Below are 6000 nucleotides of genomic sequence, written 5' to 3' on the forward strand. Positions count from 1 at the left end.
TCTGCAGAGAAAAATTTGAGAAACTCCCCAAATACAGGTGTGCCACGCTTGTAGCATCATACCCAAGAAGACTTGAGGCTGTAATTGCTGCCAAAGGTGCTTCAACAAAGTACTGAGTAAAGAGTCTGAAAACTTATGTAAATGTGATATTTCAGTTTTTTTATATATATACATTTGCAAAACAAATTCTGAAAACATGTTTTTTCTGTGTCATTATGGGGTATTGTGTGTAGATTGAAGGGAAAAAACACTTTAGTCCATTTTAGAATAAGGCTGTAATGTCACAAAATGTGGAAAAAGAGAAGGAACTGGAATACTGATGCCTAGTCACCTAACCCCATACATCTCTACCTCTATCGATCCAGTATCCCTGCACATTGTAAATATCGTACTGGAACTGACCCTGTACAGTTGAAGTCGGAAGTTTACATACACTTAGGTTGGAGTCATTAAAACTCGTTTTTCAACGACTCCACATATTTCTTGTTAACAAACTATAGTTTTGGCAAGTCGGTTAGGACATCTACTTTGTGCATTACACAAGTAATTCTTCCAACAATTGTTTACAGACAGATTATTTCACTTATAATTCACTGTATCACAATTCCAGTGGGTCAGAAGTTTACATACACTAAGTTGACTGTCCCTTTAAAAAGCTTGGAGAATTCCAGAAAATTATGTCATGGCTTTAGCAGCTTTGGATAGGCTAATTGACATAATTTGAGTCAATTGGAGGTGTACCTGTAGATGCATTTCAAGGCCTACCTTCAAACTCAGTGCCTCTTTGCTTGACATCATGGGGAAATCCAAATAAATCAGCCAAGACCTCAGAATTTTTTTTTTTAGATCTCCACAAGTCTGGTACAGCAATTTCCAAATGCTGAAGGTACCACGTTCATCTGTACAAACAATAGTACGCAAGTATAAACACCATGGGACCACGCAGCCATCATACCGCTCAGGAAGGAGATGCGTTTGTCTCCTAGAGATGAACGTACTTTGGTGTGAAAAGTGCTAATCAATCCCAGAACAACAGCAAAGGACCTTGTGAAGATGCTGGAGGAAACAGGTACAAAAGTATCTATATCCACAGTAAAATGAGCCCTATATCGACATAACCTGAAAGGCTGCTCAGCAAGGAAGAAGCCACTGCTCCAAAACCGCCATAAAAATGCCAGACTACGGTTTGCAACTCCACATGGGGACAAAGATAGTACTTTTTGGAGAAATGTTCTGTGGTCTGATGAAACAAAAATAGAACTGTTTGGCCATAATGACCATTGTTGTGTTTGGAGGAAAAAGGGGGAGGCTTGCAAGCCGAAGAACAGCATCCCAACCGTGAAGCACGGTGGTGGCAGCATCATGTTGTGGGGGTGCTTTGCTGCAGGAGGGACTGGTGCACTTCACAAAATAGATGGCATCATGAGGCAGGAAAAGTATGTGGATATATTGAAGCAACATCTCAAGACATCAGTCAGGAAGTTAAAGCTTGGTCGCAAATGAGTCTTCCAAATGGACAATGACCCCAAGCATACTTCCAAAGTTGTGGCAAAATGGCTTAAGGACAACAAAGTGAAGGTATTGGAGTGGCCATCACAAAACCCTTACCTCAATCCCATAGAAAATTTGTGGGCAGAACTGAAAAAGTGTGTGCAAGCCAGGAGGCCTACAAACCTGACTCAGTTACACCAGCTCTGTCAGGAGGAATGGGCCAAAATTCACCCAACTTTTTGTGGGAAGCTTGTGCAAGGCTACCCGAAACGTTTGACCCAAGATAAACAATTTAAAGGCAATGCTAACAAATACTAATTGAGTGTATTTAAACTTCTGACCCACTGGGAATGTGATTAAAGAAATAAAGCTGAAATAAATAATTCTCCCTACTATTATTCTGACATTTCACATTCTTAAAGTAAAGTGGTGATCCTAACTGACCTAAAACAGGGAATTTTTACTAGGATTAAATGTCAGGAATTGTGAAAAACTGAGTTTAAATGTATTTGGCTAAGGTGTATGTAATCTTCTAACTTAAACTGTATTTAGTATGTTTACTTACTTTATTGTTTTCTTCTTGTTTCTTATTTTTATATCTTATGCGTTTTTGTTCTATCTTGTTATTTCTAGTATTACATTGTTATTGATTGCTGCATTGTTGGGGTTAGCGCTTACAAGAAAGGCATTTCACTGTACTTGTGCATGTGACATTAAAACTTGAAACACAAAAAACAAAGTTATATTTGTGGCAAATCAAATACAACACATGGGTACCACTCTGCATATTTTCGAGTATAGTGGTGGCTGCATTATTTTATGGGTATGCTTGTAATCGTTAAGGACTGGGGAGTTGAGTTCACTTTTCAGCAGGACAACAACCTCAAACACAAGGGCAAATCTACACTGGAGTTGCTTACCAAGAAGACAGTGAATGTTCCTGAGTGGCCAAGGTACAGTTTTGACTTAAATCTACTTGAAAATCTACTGCAACATCTTGAAAGAGCTTGATGAAGTTTGAATAGAATAAATGGGCAAATATTCCATAATCCAAGTGTTATTTAATGTTTATTAATAAAAAATAAAAAAATGACTTTAGAGTATTTTGTGTAGTTTGCTGACAAAACAATTTTAATCCCACTATGTAACAATAAAATTAGAAAAAATCCAGGGGTTCTAAATACTTTTGCAAGGCACTGTACATTTACATTTAGTTAATTTAGCAGATGCTCTTATCATACCATAGTGCCATCAGACTTTTGAGGCCAATGTAGGGTGAAAGTGGGCCACAAAATGGTGCACAACTATAAAGAAATGGTATAGAAAAGTATTTTGTATTTAGAAAATACAAATTACAGCTTTCGAAAGTATCTTGTTACAAAATACATTATAGTTCAGCCCAGTATAATACAACATACAAAATACTCAGAAATAATAAAAATAGGAATTTCAAATACATGCAACAAAAATACTGCCCATCTCTGGGTACATGTGCCGTAATTGTTGGCACAGGGATAAGAAAGGATAGGAATTCTTAAAGGGACTGTGTCACAGCAGGGTCCAGGGAAAGGGTCCAGGTCTTCAGAGAAATATCTTTTCAGAATGGAAAATGTCACCACACAATGTTGAAATTGTTGTCTTTGTCTGTTCAGAGTGCTTTCAACAAGAGCTGACAAAACCCTGAGACGAAGTGAATGAAAGTCCCTTGACCTTATTAGAGTCAGTGCAGATAGAAAACCTAGGCCTCATGTTGAATGTTCTTCAATATCACATCTCAAAAAACCTGGCATGAACCCCAGGGACAATAGGAAAGCACTGGTAATCAATACTCACAAATAGGGATGCACGATATATCGCTGAACATATCGGAATCGGACAATATTAGCTAAAAATGGGAACATCGGTATCTGCCACAATGTCTAGTTTAACGGCGATGTTAAAAACCGATATCAAAGCTACCGTGCATACCTATATAACGTAGGTACAGGACGTAATGACGGCACATAAAATGTTGCGCTACACGTGCAACACAGCATTCCTAACCTAGCCCACAATGTCTGCTGTGTGGCTCGAGCAGTCAACAAGTCCAGCAGTCATTTGAAAGAGTAAGAACATTTCAGCGAGACAACTAAAAGGCGAAATCCATTAAAACCAAGATAATGGAAATCATTGCCCTTGACAATCAACCGTTCTCTGTCATGAGTGATGTTGGCTTTCGCCGACTGGTCGACCACCGGAACACACTACAAAGTGCGCTATTTTTCAGATGTTACCCTACTGGAGTTGCACAGCAATAGCATCACTGCTATTAGCTTCACGACATCGATACTATGGAACGGCGTTTGGGTATTTGTGTGTCAAAAATATACAGTAACACTGTCAAAGCTGTACAAAAAAGTCTGCAAACAAGCAAACACTGGCCACGAACGATGTTTACAATATCGCGTTGGTAATAAAGCATAATTTGTTCGACTGCAGCTTCTGGGGTAGCTAGCTTTAGCTTGGTACCGAGGTAGCACTAATACAACCAGCCTGAAAACAATGACCAGTAGAAACTGCAGTCATTTTCATTATTCTTAGCAATGATTTAGGGATCCTTGTGAGTAAGTATTAGCTAGGTTGCCAGTTGTTGCTCGCCTATTGAACTTGAACTTCAGTTCATGAAAATAAATGGCTAGCCAGCTACTTAACCCTGTTGCCCAAAGCTAACATTATTAGCAGCCAGCTAGCTTCATCTGGCTAGCGAGGCCTGACCGGACCGGGTTATAAATTGTGAAGATTGCGGTTTGCCTTCAAAATATAGGTATGCAATTGACAGTGATGCAAATGAATACAAATAATATAATTATGCCATACTTTTATTTTGAAGGCTAACCGCAAAGTACACTATTGTGGCTAATCCTTCCTTACTGTGGCAAGTTTCACATAATAAGAACTGTATTATAAATAAGGGTTATTTTAGATGATGACACCTAGCTATATAGTTAGCTAGCTAACTATAGCTACTGAAACAGATTATGTCCTTTTGATATGTTTTTGGGGAAGAACTACATTGTTTGCATCCATGAGCTAGCTAGCTTTTTTTATGACCAGCACTGTCCAGAGCTTGGGGAAGGGCAGGTGCGCGAGACAACTTTACCAGCATCATAGCATACATATCGATGAATCGTTGTGACATATGAAATACGAGTGATAGTGTAATCAATGTGTAATAACTATGTCAAACATTTATGAACGTGTTAAATTATTATTTGACGTGCAGTCATATTCAGGTCCTGGTTGGTCAACAAGCTTATTTGACACGTCAAATAGTGTTATTTGAGGTGTATCTTTTTTGACACGCAAAGACCCAGACAGCGTTCCATAAAAATTCTGGTTGAGAATGAAACGACTGAACAAATGAACAACGAAACAGCACAGCAAGTAAGTGAAAGAAATAGATTTTGATTATGTTTTACTGGTAATGGGGACATACGTAAATGCCAACAAAATAACTTTTTGGTCAGTGTGGTGTGTGTGTGTGTAAACTTTATTTAACTGGGCAAGTTAGTTAAGAACAAATTCTTATTTACAATGATGACCGGACAAAGCTGGGCCAATTGTGCACTGCCCTATGGGACTCCCAATCACGGCCGGATGTGATACAGGCTGGATTCGAACTAGGGACTGTAGTGATGCCTCTTGCACTGAGATGCAGTGTCTTAGACTGCATGGGTGGGTGGGGGGGGGGGGCAAAAGCCGCCAAAGGAGTGCTGCCGCAACGACACAGAGGGGGGAATACGGTCATTAGATTGGGAGGACTGTACTGTGGCCCTATCCCCTCCAGGTGTGCTAAACGCATGCATTCTCCAAAGGCAGCGGAGGCCAAACAACTTTTGGGTTCTCTAACCGCTCTCCGTGCGTGATCTAACCCAAGACAGGTCATTAAGGCAGAGTGTGCATCCCCGTAGGCAGGGGTACCCCGCATCTCTCACAATAAAACACCATAATAGTTATGTAGTTTCTCCGTGAAAGTGAAGCCAACAGTGTGATATTACTAGGTGTCTACAGTATACACTACGCAATACTGTTATAGTCAGATACTACAGACCTACAGCACCAGCCTTAGTCTCATACACTATCTGATGGAGAGGAGACTTGAATGGTGTGTGAACTGCCTGATCGTGGGGGTAGGGGCAGAGCACACAAATTCACTCACACGTTAGCTCAATCTTTGCTTATACGTGCAGGTTGGCTGTAACTCACGCCATGTTATAGTTTATTCTACTATAGGCGGGGGTGTTGGCAGGATGTAAGGAGTGTGCTTAGTCCTGCAGTGGTCTGCTCTTGTTAAGCGAGCTACTGCATAGCTCGTTCACAGTGGAACACACAAGAGTCTAGGCAAGATGGCTGCGCTCTGTGAGAGATAAGTGTGGTGCGCCTGGCGACACGTGACTCAATCTCCGGGGAGAACTGCAAGCCTGCCGGAGTGAAACATACACAGACTCCGATCTTGTGGGGTTAGGTGCT

Source organism: Salmo trutta, chromosome 36 (genome assembly GCF_901001165.1).
Source record: "Salmo trutta chromosome 36, fSalTru1.1, whole genome shotgun sequence".
Taxonomy (NCBI): Eukaryota; Metazoa; Chordata; class Actinopteri; order Salmoniformes; family Salmonidae; genus Salmo; species Salmo trutta.